This window comes from Dendropsophus ebraccatus, chromosome 1 (assembly GCF_027789765.1).
Source record: "Dendropsophus ebraccatus isolate aDenEbr1 chromosome 1, aDenEbr1.pat, whole genome shotgun sequence".
Classification (NCBI taxonomy): domain Eukaryota; kingdom Metazoa; phylum Chordata; class Amphibia; order Anura; family Hylidae; genus Dendropsophus; species Dendropsophus ebraccatus.
The window spans coordinates 180667717-180682968 of NC_091454.1; the positions used below are offsets into that span (position 1 = coordinate 180667717).

Genomic DNA, 15252 nt, shown 5'->3' on the forward strand with positions numbered 1-15252 from the left:
CTCACTGTGCACACACACACACACACACACAGCACACTCACTGTGCACACACACACACACAGCACACTCACTGTACACACACACTCACTGTACACTCACTGTGCACACACACACAGCACACTCACTGTGCAAACTCACAGCACACTCTCTGTGCACACTCTCTGTGCACACTCTCTGTGCACACTCTCTGTGCACACTCTCTGTGCACACTCTCTGTGCACACTCTCAGCACACTCACTGTGCACACACACCACACTCACAGCACACTCACTGTACACACACAGCAAACTCACTGTACACTCACTGTACACTCACTGTACACTCACAGCACACTCACAGCACACTCACAGCACACTCACTGTACACTCACAGCACACTCACTGTACACTCACAGCACACTCACTGTACACGCACAGCACACTCACTGTACACGCACAGCACACTCACTGTACACGCACAGCACACTCACTGTACACACACAGCAAACTCACTGTACACACACAGCAAACTCACTACACTCACTGTACACTCACACCACACTCACTGTACACTCACACCACACTCACTGTGCACTCACACCACACTCACTGTACACTCACTGTGCACACACACCACACTCACTGTGCACACACACCACACTCACTGTGCACGTACACACACACACACACACCACACTCACTGTGCACGTACACACACACACCCACCACACTCACTGTGCACGTACACACACACACACCACACTCACTGTGCACGTACACACACACACACCACACTCACTGTACACACACTGTCCATTCACTATAGCAAACTCACTATATACTCACACAACACTGGCAATACACTCACTGTATACTCACACCACACTCTCTGTACACTTAAAGTAGGTACACACTACACACATCCTCACACAGGACACAACATCCTGGGTACACACTATACACTGTGCTGTACGTTCCCCACACAGGACACAACATCCTGGGTATACACTATACACTGTGCTGTACATCAGGACACAACATCCTGGGTATACACTATACATTGTGCTGTACATCAGGACACAATATCCTGGGGACACACTATACACTGTGCTATATGTTCCCCACACAGGACACAACATCTTGGGTACACACTATACACTGTGCTGTACATCCTCACACAGGACACAACATCCTGGGGACACACTATACACTGTGCTATATGTTCCCCACACAGGACACAACATCTTGGGTACACACTATACACTGTGCTGTACATCCTCACACAGGACACAACATCCTGGGGACACACTATACACTGTGCTGTACATCAGGACACAACATCCTGGGTATACACTATACACTGCGCTGTACATCAGGACACAACATCCTGGGTATACACTATACACTGCGCTGTACATCAGGACACAACATCCTGGGTATACACTATACACTGCGCTGTACATCAGGACACAACATCCTGGGTATACACTATACACTGCGCTGTACATCAGGACACAACATCCTGGGTATACACTATACACTGCGCTGTACATCAGGACACAACATCCTGGGTATACACTATACACTGCGCTGTACATCAGGACACAACATCCTGGGGACACACTATACACTGCGCTGTACATCAGGACACAACATCCTGGGTATACACTATACACTGCGCTGTACATCAGGACACAACATCCTGGGGACACACTATACACTGCGCTGTACATCAGGACACAACATCCTGGGGACACACTATACACTGCGCTGTACATCAGGACACAACATCCTGGGTATACACTATACACTGCGCTGTACATCAGGACACAACATCCTGGGTATACACTATACACTGCGCTGTACATCAGGACACAACATCCTGGGTATACACTATACACTGCGCTGTACATCAGGACACAACATCCTGGGTATACACTATACACTGCGCTGTACATCAGGACACAACATCCTGGGTATACACTATACACTGCGCTGTACATCAGGACACAACATCCTGGGTATACACTATACACTGCGCTGTACATCTTCACACAGGACACACTATACACTGCACTGTGGGACGGTTGCTCATAGCAACTAATCAAACTCCATTTTTTTTTTTTTTTTTTTTTTTTTTAAATGAAAGCTGTGATCTCATTGGTTGCTGGAGGTCAGGACTCCGCTCTTCCCTTACACGCTAGTTGTTCTATCTTTCCCATCACAGTTACTGCAAACCCTGTGCACTGTACACTTATTGTACATGTCTGCTGTACACACTACAGTCTAACACACTCAGCAACCCTGGGCACACATCCATATACTACACACTGACATCCTCTGCACTGTACACATATTGTCCTTATTTACTATATACTGTACACACAAACACACTACAATCCACAGCCAGAACACACACCTATATACTGCACACACCTACATTACAACACACCCACACCTTCATAACATACAACATCCTCCAGAATATATATGTGTGTGTGTGTATATATATATATATATATATATACACATACATGTGTTTTATATACATTGTATACACACTAAGCTATACTACACACATCTATATACTACACACAAAAAACTTCTCTACCTTGTACACTCATATCTTCGTTATAGACTATGTACATACGTTGTGCACAAACACTCCAACATCACATGCCATCACACACAACTACAGTATATACCACACACTTAAAATTCTGTATGCTATAACAGTATACGGTGTACACTCATTACAGTCCAACACACATCTATATACTCTTCACTACGCTCAAATATTGTGCATGTTTTCTGTATACACTGATGACACACATAAGTCACACACTCTTACACACCTATTTACTCCACACACATCCCATGATATACAGTGGTGCTCAAAAGAATGCTGCTCTATTAGAATTAATGGAGCCAGGTCATAGAGGGGCGGTGGTTTCCTCCCTCTGGGGGCCAGCCGACCCACCTCTAGTGCTTTACCCCCGGCTGGTGCCCAGGAATAGAATGGCGCCATATGCAGGAATCAGGCCGCGGTTCAAAAAAAGGACCGCAGCACTGGCTTCCCTGTGGCGGCACCGTTCTATCAATGTGCAAAACGTGAAGAGAATGTACTGATGGTACTTGACTTTGATCAAAAGTTTATATATCCCAGATCTTAATACCGTGTATTGCACCCTCTAACATCAATGGAGTCTTTTGTGGACAAATAAACTTTTGAGGACAACTGTATATACTGTAAACACACGCTAAAGTAAAACAGGCACAGACACACACACACACACACACACACACACACACACACACACACACACACTAAAGACCCAAAACACAAGTACACTACAGTGTTTACATGTACACTTGCTATGTGTATTGTATTCCAGTTCTCTCTGGTAGTGTATGATGGGAGTAGTAGTTCCAGGGCAGTTCTGTAGACAGTCCTGCTAGACATCCTGAGAGCGCCAGGTTATGGATCTGTGCTCTGTACACACTGCACTAAACACACATGATAGTGGCCGGGGCCTAAGTCCTGACATCAGACTGGTTGAGTATGGGTGAACCATGACTTAGGGTGAGGGCAGTAGTGGGTATATAAAGGCCTGATTCATGTCCTGAGCAGCATCTGAGTAGGTGGCGGTGCTATTCCTGTGTGTCTGGCAGCCTAGGCCCTGTAGGTGCCTGTGTCTGTAGGATGGGGCAGCAGTGTGCTCCCATAGACTCCTACAGCAACAAGTCTATGTGCACACAGGCCATGTGTCACTGGTGACAGAATGCAGCCTGGATTCCAGGCCCGGCGTGTTAAGCCTCAGCCATCGCCACCGACCATAGCTGAGGATGTTGTGATTTCCTTCCAGGAGGGCCCAGATGAGAGCAGTGCAGCGGTGGCAGGCTGATCTGAACAATACAACCATTCACTAAGTTGTGTAAGAGATAATAGTCCCTGCTGATGGCCGCACACCATACAATAGGAAACTTGTCAGACGCTAGGACTCCAAGCACAGGAGATTGTATTTTCTATTTATTTTTTAGTCTTTTGTATTTTTCTATTTTATATACTTATTTTGCTTTGTATTGTACATTCTGTTTACACTGGTATATATGCTGTATGTATGAGAAGCATCCTGGTTATGGAGGGGTGTATAGAGACAATGGGGGAGATTTATCAAACATGGTGTAAAGTGAAACTGGCTCAGTTGCCACTAGCAACCAATCAGATTCCACCTTTCATTTTCGAAAGAGTCTGTGAGGAATGAAAGGTGGAATCTGATTGGTTGCTAGGGGCAACTGAGCCAGTTTCACTTTACACCAAGTTTGATAAATCTCCCCCTGTGTATTTATCTGGTGAATGTAGGATCTCTCAGCCCCTCTGTAATAATGACTGATGGGGGTAATGGGGTTCGGACCCCCACCCATCAGCCTTTTCTAATTATGGGCCATCAATGTTTTAAAGCGCCCTTATACATTATAGGGGTTGTCCAGCGAAAATCTTTTTCTTTCAAATCAACTGGTGTCAGAAAGTTATATAGATTTGTAATTTACCTATATTAGGTGTTAGAAAATTATTCACAAAATAACACACATTATACAAGTTATACAACACACATAACACACAAGTTATACAACTTTGTAATTTATGTTATGTATGTGAATCGCCCCCTTGCCCGTGCTCCCCCCCACCCACGCTAGACCCGGAAGTCGACACAAATCCGGTATGTATAGTGCACTACACTTCCGGGGGTGGGGGGGGACATGGGAAGGGGGCCATTCACTAAGATAACATACATTACAAAGTTGTATAACTTTGTAATGTGTGTTATTTAGTGAATAATTTTCTAACGCTGCACTACCCCTTTAAAAAAAAAATCTCAAGTCTTCCCATACTTATCAGCTGCTGTATGTCCTGCAGGAAATGTTTTATTTTCAGTCTGACACACTGCGCTCTGCTGTCACCTCTGGTCGAGACTGTCTTGGTTTTTATTATTCCCCATAGAAAACCTCTCCTGCTCTGGACAGTTCCTGTCCTGCCAGAGATGTCAGCAGAGAGCACTGTGACAGACTGAAAATAAAACATTTCCTGCAGGACATACAGCAGCTAATAAGTATGGGAAGACTTGAGAGTTTTTAATATAAATAAAATTACAAATCTGTTTAACTTTCTGACACCTGTTAAGATAAAAAAAAAAAAAAAAAAAAGATTTTCGCTGGGCAACCCCTTTAAAGAAAAGTTGTCAGGATCTACGAACTTATCATCTCTTGTGTATGGAGGCAGAAAGATTGGGCACATAGGATTTAAGCATGCCCGATCATTTGTTTTTATAGAAGAAGACTTAAGAAGAGGGGTGTGGCAGTGACTTATGCCCTCTCCCCATTAAAAACACAAGTATGCTTGGCCAAGCCGAGTGTGCATGTGTCTGGGGTAGTTGGGATGACAATCTGACAGCTGAGGAGAAGGCTTGGCTGGAGGTGAGCACACACTCTCCCATTGTGCCCACAGACAGCGCTGATGTATGCAGCTTCCTATCAGCAGACGACTCATTTAGCTATCTCTCTTCCTGCCTGTGATAGTCACTGCTCAGTATCTTTTACTGACTACCAAGATAAGGGCACTACAGGAAAGTAACTGGCCACAGGTTTATTAGGCATTCCTACAGAGACTGCTTAAAGGGCTAGTCCTAAATGCTGCTTTTAGTACAGCTTTTATCCAAACTATGCTGCTGTATGTCAGAAATATTCATAGCCTTGAGCACATTCACCAGCATGTTGTAACTTAAAGGAAACCTGTCTTTACTCTCATGTTTTCTCAACCAGGAATCATTAGGGTAGTCCCCAGCAACTTCTGCCTTTCCTGCCAGCCTTGATTAAAGGAGTTCTTCACCCCCCCCCCCCCCCCAAAAAAAAAATATTTTTTGTGCACATATTGTAATTGTTATTGCTGTAAAATTAGGTACCGGGCTTTGGTTTTTTGGTTGATTATATGAAATACACTTATTTAGGATGAGGTTTCAGATTTCACTGTATCAATCGAGGACAGCTGTTTTTCTGGGCTATAGTCGTTTCTGCAGCCAAATATTTTGTTTAAAAAATCCAGAAAGGGCCAAAAGTAGATGGCCCAAATATAGCAAAACCACTCAAATGCAATAAAAGTGTTACCATGAGGGTATGTTCACACTTACCGGACCCCCAGCGTATTTTCTGCTGCGGATCCGCAGCAGATTTCAATTAAGGAACTGAACACAGCACCTTAAGGCGTATTATACCATTAAGTGTATAATAATAAACTATAGGAATTAACCCTCCTTGTGTACGACATCACCCTAGGGCTATGGTTACGTGCAGTTTTCAAACTCATTGGATAGAAAAATAGATTACTCTCTGTATAGCTTCACCAATCTTATACTCCAACTCTGGCAAAGGCTTCAAAAACTAATGGTCCTTTTACACGGAACGATTGATCGTTCGTTTTTGCACGATAACGATCGAATCCGAACGATAATCCTGCGTGTAAACGCAGCGAACGATCAAACGACGAGCGAGAAATCGTTCATTTTGATCTTTCAACATGTTCTCAAATTATCGTTGGTCGTTCGCAAAAAAATTCGTTCCGCAGATCGTTCCGTGTAAACAGTCTTTCAACGATTTCACCTATGTGTGAGAGGCTTAAGCGATCGCAAAACGATCGCATAACAATTTTTCCGTACGATGTATCGTTCCGTCTAAACGCTGATCGTTATAAAAAAAACATTGTTCATTCAAAATCGTTAATCGTGCGATCTGGCGAATTATCGTTCCGTGTAAAAGTACCATAAGACTGCGTCTAAACCGTATGGGTGGGTTCACACTGAGGAATTCTCGAGGAATTGAAACAGAAAGTCTTTTGCTTGCAATTCCTTGCCTATTCAGCTCTGGCGGAATTCAAGCAGAATTTCAAGCAGAATTAAAGCCCCATTGACTTCTATAGGATTCCTCTAGCGGAATCCGCCCAAAGAATTGACTTGTCAATTCTTCAGGCGGAAAACGGATCCGCGGCGGAATTTTCAGCGCGGAAATTCTGCTGTGTGAACAAATAAACGGAAAGCCCATTGAAGCCAATGTGCATTCACAATGTTCATTCTTTACGGGCGGAATTCTGTGTGGATTCCGCACGCATTTTGCCGCAGAATCCGTCTGAAAATCCGCGAGAATTCCTCAGTGTGAACCCACCCTATGCGTGGAACCAGCCTCATCCATGGATCACATGTATTTAGGGTTGTCTGCACTGGATTGGACACAATTTACCTTGAATAGCTGAATTTTTGTGGTGTGTTTTTGTGTCACTTGTGGGGACGGCACGGCCAATAACCACATTGCAGAACTGCAGTATTTAGAGTATAATGTGTGCAGGTTAGCTGTGCAGTGATTCTCTACTCTATACAATACCGCCTGCACATGAGGCCAAGACCTGCTTCTGTGGAGACCACGTCACACAACTGAGCTGTAGTTTTAGGTTTCTAAGTAGGATGTGGTGTTGTGTGTGTGTGTGTGTGTGTGTGTTTTTTTTTTTTTTTACTAAATCTTTAATGTACAATGCATTTCCTAATCACTCTGCACTCAGGACTCCATTATGACAATTTAAAAACAAGGAAATACGAAAATCTTGCATTGACATTAATATTCAGGCCCATTACATAGTTGAAGCCCCTTCAGCAGTGATTCCAGCCTCCACTCTTCTTGTATGATGCCACAAGGTTTACACCTGGATTTGAGGATTTCCTGCCATTCTTCTCTGCAGATCCTTTCAGTGTTGTCAGGTTGGATGGGTAATGCCAGTGGATGCCATTTTCAGGTCTCTCTAGATATAATTGATTGGGTTTATGTCTCGGGCCACTCAAGGTCATTCACAGAGTTGTCCCTATGCCGCTCCTGTGTTGTCTTGGATGTAAGCTTAGGGTTATTGGCTTGTTGAAAGGTGAACCTTTAGCCCATTTTATAGTACAGAGTACTGTAGACAAGGGTTGTTACATCGTAGAAAATAAAAAATAAAGCTCCTCAGCTGATCACTGACACTTGGGGTGCCTTTACACAGAGAAATTTATCTGACAGATTTGTGAAGCCAAAGCCAGATACAGACTATAAACAGAGAACAGGTTATAAAGGAAAGACTGAGATTTCTCCACTTCTCAAATCCATTCCTAGCTTTGGCTTAAAAAATCTGTCAGATAAATCTCTGTGTAGACGCACCATTGCTCTAAAACAAGGGATCCCCAGCCCCTGCTTTTGGGTTGTGGAGATGGTCGGGAAGCTGAAAACAGCCCAGTGAGCTGTTTTATGCATTTTGCTTCTCTTTGACTTTAATGGGAGTTATGCAAACAGTCTAGCACTGCGAGCGACACTGTGCAAGTAAAGGCCCTATTCCACGCAACAATTATCGTTTGATATCGGCCATTACGGCCGATAATCGTCCCGTGGAATAGAGGACAACGATCAGACGACATCGTTCATGTCGGGTGATCGTTGCGTCGTTTGTTTTTCAAACATGTAAAAAAACAAGCGACTGATATAGCAGCGATTTGCTGCCGTTGCCCCGCGGAGTAGGAGCGGCGGCAGCAGTCCGCCGCTATATCCTAGCCATATCTAGCGATCACCCGGGCAGCCCCCCTGCAGCTCCCCGTGGCCCCTCCCGTACTCGCCCGCTCGCCGTCGACACGTGGAATAGCGGCGGCAGCGAGCGGGGAACGAGGAGCTGACAGCGCTCATTTGCTCCTCTGTATCGCCCCGTGGAATAGGGGTTTAAGGCTACATCAACAGGTTCCTGTTTTTTTTCAGGAGCATATATTATGTCAGCGATTGTCCGCAATCCACAAGAATTAGATTTGTATTCTGTATTTTTTTGCAGATCCGTAAAAGTGTGAATGGCTACCAGGAGGAGCTACACCTGTGACATCAGAATACGTATCCGTATTTTGCAGACGATACTTCTGTAACGTCCACAAATTACAGAAGTTCCCCTTAGACCTTTATGGGACAATCCTTGCCTCAATTACGGCTCGTACTAGGGCTTGTCAGTAATTTTTACGGGTTATTCACAGATCTTTAAAATTAAGGACATGTGAATAGCCTAATAGGAATGAATAGGTCCATACTTTTGTCTGTAGTTGCAGACAAGAGAACGGAATGTGTGAATATAGCCTAAAGGCCCTATTCCACGGAACAATTATCGGCCTGTGGAATAGAAGGCAACGATCAGCTGACATCATTCATGTCAGCTGATCGTTGCAATAGTTTATTTTTCAACATGTTGAAAAACAAGGGACTGATATAGCAACGACCGCCGCTATCCTCTATGGGCTATCCTCGCCCCCACCCGCTCGCTGCTGCAGCGTGGAATAGCGGCGGCAGAAAGTGGGGAACGAGAAGCAAATGAGCGCTAATAGCGCTCGTTTGTTCCTCATAGTCGCCTCGTGGAATAGGGCCTTTACTCTCTTCTGTCTAGGATTGTAAAATCCAGAGCCACTCCTCTATAAGCTTTGTAAACACAGCCCAAGGACATGGGTGATTCCTAATATAAATTTGAAAAAAATCTATTTGAAAAATTGAAAAAATTGAAAAATTGTCAATGTTTTTTTTTTTTCCATGCATTTGCGTTTTTCCCTGCCGTTCTTGACTTCATGTGTGAATGGTCTTTTTTGTGGTTTAGCTGTTTTTGTGCCCTGTTTTTTCCCTCTGCCATCACATGACCTAGTTGCTGGACCACAAAAAGTGACAAAACGCACGTCATGTCTGTAGCTTTGCAGTGAAGACACAGCCTGCCAGACATTTTACTGACAGTGGCCACGGCATGGGAGATGTATTACAAGTCAGCGAATCAGATGAATGGAATACACAGCCAGAGCCACTATGGCCAGTGCCGCTTATTTCACTTCCTGTCTGAACATTCAGTGCCTACTGTATGCCACTTCCTGTCTGAACATCTTTTGCTTTCCACAGTCTTTTTTTGTGTATTTTTTGGCCTCTCAAAATTCCCGGGTGGGAACAAACCTGATTATTACCACAGGTACATTCTGGGATTACCTCCCTCCACTATCTGGGCACAAGTAAGTGGCTTGGGTATCATTATGTCCTGTTAAGTTTTATGTAGGACCATTCAGTTTTAGTCTATGGTCGTCTTGTCCCCTGATGAAATCGGTAGCTCCTGGGGGAAATGTGTTGGGACACCTGTTATATATATATATATATATATATATATATATATATATATATATATATATATATATATATATATATATATATATATATATATATTTTGTTTCTGGGTACTACTGGTGCAGGTTGTACTGGTAATATCTGTTTTGTTACTGTATTAACATTATCCAGAGATTCATCCTTGTGCCACTGCTGGGTATACTGTGTTTATGGTCAGTCTGACACCTATTTGACATTCCTCTCTGTTAGTTTGGGCCAGTTTAGTTTAGTGTTAGTCTAGTGTTAGTTTTCCCTTTAAATGGAGTGCAGAAACTCAGTGTGAACCTAGCCTTACTATAGCACAGTGAATTGATGCCTTCCAAATGTAGGAGCTTACAGGGGTTGGATTTATTAGACCATGAGATAAATCAGGTTCTCATTATGGAGTTTGAGTTCTATTAGACTGTGTTAGTTTGCATACACTGTCCTTTGTATATCACACGGTCTTTGATCATCCATCCAGGTTATGAAATGTGTTGTTGTTTGCAAGAGTCCCCACTTCCCTTTTCTTCATAAAGTTCTGTCCTCCATACACAGTACCTGCTATGGCAGGGCCTCCCAGCAGTCTCCTGGGTATCATGAGTCAGAGCTGTTTCCGTGTGCTGCTCTGCAGGCTCATGCAGTCAGGAAGAGCGGGGCGTGTAGGAAGAGCTGGCAAGACACATCAGCCATGTAGTAGTATCCCAGCGCGTACATACTCACAGCCTTATACACACAAGGGGAGAAGTGGGGAGAGTGTCACATTCTGTGTATTAAGATGTCAGACTCGTTCCTCAGTTTTAAAATTTTCCTTGAGAAAACTAAAATTTGCAATACCAAATTTTAAACAAAAGTCCATGGCTATGTATGGCCAAAATCAAGGTGCCCCTATGTGCAACTGTACAGGCATATAATATGTCACTATATATATATATATATATATATATATATATATATATATATATATATATATATATATATTGCTTGATACTTTGGAATCAGACAGTGATTCATCCAGCTCTATGTATATTTATTTATTTATTTATTTTATTTATGTGTGTCTCTGCATAGCATAGCACATATGCATGTTATTTTAGTGGACCCTGCACTGAAAGACTATGGATTAAACCCATTGAATGACAGTGGGGATAACCCTCTTGCACATATGCAGAGCCCGTGATCCATGCCTGAAGTGCGAGTGCCAGCCTGCATATATTTTTAAAAAATTCACATCGCAGTGACTTTTTTTTTTTTCCTACTTGAGTCTAAAGATAAATCCAAAATTTTACTTGTTTCCTTGTACTGAGAGCATTGCATCATGGGAGCAATGTCTGTCAGCAGAGCTGGATGAATCACTGTCTGATTCCAAAGTATTGAGCAGAATTTTAAAAGCTGATATTTATGGGGGTTTATAAACCATAAATAACAGGAGCATGGAGAATAAACTGTAATACAAATTACTTTTGTCTGTAGATGTAGGCGCCGTTCACACATAGTAAGGGCCCTATTACACGGTGCAATAATCAGCTGAATCAGGCCGATTGTGGCTCCCTGTAATGCTGCTTTTACACGGAACGATAATTGGCCCGATCATACGATTAACGATTTCGGAGTAACAATTTTTTTTTTCATAACTATCAGTGTTTAGACGGTACGATATATTGTATGGAAATTCGTTTTGCGATCGCTTAAGCCTATCTCACACATTGGTTAAATCGGCGAACGACTGTTTACACGGAACGATCTGCGATTTTTTTGCGAACGATGAACGTCTGTTTTAGAACATGTTGTAAGATCAAAATGAATGATTTCTTGTTCGTCGTTTGATCGTTCGCAGCTTTTACACGTACAATTATCGTTCGAATTCAATCGCTATCGTGCGAATTTGCACAATAATTGCTTCGTGTAAATGCAGCATTATGGTGCGTTTACACAGAAAGATTATCTGCCAATGATTTAAAGCCAAAGCCAGAAATAGATTTGAAAAGAGGAGAGAAATCTCAGGCTTTCCTGTATGACCTGATCTCTGTTTATAGTGTGTTTCTGGTTACAAGATCAGAAAACATTACATAAAGGCAAAAGACAGACTGGCACATGGGGGAAGAGGACCCTGCCCGCGAGGGCTCACAATCTATAAGGTACTAGGAGAGAAACAGGAGGTAAAGTGCAGCCAGTCAAGTGTGATGCAGAATTGTTATAGGTTGTAGTCTAGTTTGAAGAGATGGGCTTTCAGGTTACTTTTGAAGGACTTGATGGTGGATGAGAGACTGATGTGTTGGGGTAGCGAGTTCCAGAGTATGGGGGAGGCTCGGGCAAAGTCTTGGAGGTGGTTGTGCGAGGTAGGAACAAAGGGGGGAGTGTAGACGGAGGTAACTGGAGGATCGAAGGTTGTGTGAGGGACGGTAGTGGGATATCAGGTCAGAGATGTACGGAGGGGGACAGGTTGTGGATGGCCTTGTACGTCATGGTCAACAATTTAAAGTGAATACGTTGGGCAATAGAGAGCCAGTGAAGGGATTGGCAGTTGGATTGATAGTGATAGATTAGATGGCGGGGTGGAACAAGATGGGGGAAAGATGATTAGTTCTGTCTTGCCCATGTTGAGTTTTAGAAAGCGGGAGGAGAAGACCTTCATATTTATTAATTCGCCATAAATTGAGGCAGCAATATTAAATAACCTTGCAAATCGGCTAAAACAGTCCTCTATCATAAGCGTCCTCCATGGGCATTTATCCTACAGCTCCAGTATTGGATTTAGTGGTACTGTCCTTGGACTGAGACCATGTTATTGAGCGTGCATAGGTTTCCATGATAACTCAGGGCTGAAACAGCCAGATGCAAATTTTCAATATTTTGGAACATGTATCTAATGTACTATGGAAGTCTCTGGTTTCTCAGCAAGTTTATGGAAATTTTTTTCTATGGAAATTTCCCAAGTACTGTCTCTAAACCACCACGTACTAAGCCTGTAGTATCAGCGTGTCATAGACCAATAAAATGGGGACTTGTTGGGCACACTTTAATACTACATGTGGAGTTTTGTGTAAGGCCTCATGCACATTGCTGTATGGTGACTTCCTTCTTTTATATAAACCAATACAGATGGTATTATTTCTGGGAAATAACTTCATTGTCACTTAGTAGGCCTTATCCACACCCTGCAGATGTGACATCACAGGCTGACCTCATCTGACATTAAATAGAGAAGTAACCCATTTACATCATTAACCGCATTGTTCAACATGTGTCGTAACCAAAGGATGTTACAAGATAATCGTAAAGGAGAAGAATATGTACACGATTATGTAAATCAATTGGGTGAGGAGCGCAACTCCAGCATGATGGCTGGAGGCTGCCTGGAAAAGATTTCCTGGACTAGGGAGTCCTAGGGAGGGCTGCATCCAACTTCTCCAGCCATTGGTAAACTAATCAGATCGAATTTGAGTTGCGCTCCTCTTTAAGTGAAACTTTTCTTTTTCAGGCTTTGTTTCGACATTCATGTTCAGAATGTGTTCTGAACACTGTCAAAACCACGTCCATAGTTCTTAACCAATAGCCGGACAGTGTTACTGATAATCCATTAACGCACAGCTATAGGTGTAGGAAGAGGGTGGTTTGACCTCATACGGAACGCATTCTAAACACAGCTTGAGACTCGAGATGGAAAAATTCTTTCAATATCATTCAATCATCCAGAGCTGCATTTATAATTCTGCTGATTGTTTTCAGAGACAGTTGACAGCAGATGCTCCTGTTATTACATAGACCATGCAGTGTGAACCCAGCCTAAGGATGGTTAGGTGAGATAACTATTTCATGTTTTTTTTTAGCCTTACAGCTCAGTTATCACAGAAGGCTCAAGCCCAGACAAACACAGATCAGCAGTGTCATACAGATGAGGTGACTCAGCTCGCTGCTGCATCTGCCGTGATGCAATGATGCTTCACTGAAACTGAAGATCTGAGCTTATATGTGTAATATATGACATCTGTACATTATCTCCAGTGCATATAATGTAGTTGGAGAAATAAGTTTTAGATTACTGCTACACTTTCCTGATTACACAGATCTTGGTTATAATACAGGCCATAGGACACCGGTGTCCAACTCGTGGCTCTCCAGCTGAAGAACTACAATGCCCATCATGATTCATAGTTACCAACATTTTAATTTTTTTTTCCAGGGACACTTCCGCTTTGACCATAAATGGTGTGGCCTATTGTGAGTGTGGTTTGTGGAGGTGTGGTCTATTGTGGGTGTGTTTTTAGGGGGGGGGCTCGCCGGTGGAGTTTTTCCCCAGAATTTCTAAAAGTCTCCATTTTTTTTTTTATAATACATGGGTCATATAACTGATTAATAAGACTAAAATAAATGGTTGCTTTATTTCTGTATGATAGCAGCAACGCCAAATTACACACAAATTACACACAATTGCTTGTTCGTTGGCTGGTTGTGGGGTTTTTACAAATATAGAGATCAGCAGACAGGGCCACATGAACAGTCTTGTTCTTCCCGACCTTGCCTGCATAATACAAAGCAGTGTAATAGGCTTACAAAACAAGCACCAACACCTATTTTCCCAATGTACATAAACAAAAGGATACATAATAATAATAATAATAATAATTTCTATTTACATGGCGCCAACAGATTCCGTAATGCTTAAAATTCTGGGGTACATACATAGCCAAAAGTCAGGCATTACAGACATGTATATTATCAAACCATATATGAGGAGTAAGGTGCCTGCTCGCAAGAGCTTACTGACTATGAGGAAAGGTTGGAGACAAAAGGCAGAGGGGCAAAAGTGCTTCATTGGTACTATGGTCCGGCCATCATAGATATACGTGCATATACACATACAGCACTGTACACACAAATATACCCACAATTATATACTTACATAAACCCATACAGTACAGTAACCTCACTGGTCTCATTTCTCTTCTGTAAAGAGGGCTCAGAAGCGGGGAGGTTAATGCAGCACAGGTTATATAGAGAAGAGGGTACAGGACACAGCACTGCAAAAACAGCTTGCTGCTCTTCACCTCCTCTCCTGCCCCTG

At 42.9% G+C, this 15252-nt stretch overlaps 1 protein-coding gene across 2 annotated transcripts in view; it reads left to right on the forward strand.

Annotated features, from left to right (window-relative positions):
* CERS3 (ceramide synthase 3) overlaps nt 1-15252 on the forward strand; it is a 112065-nt gene that overhangs the window by 62178 nt on the left and 34635 nt on the right. The window lies entirely within an intron of this gene.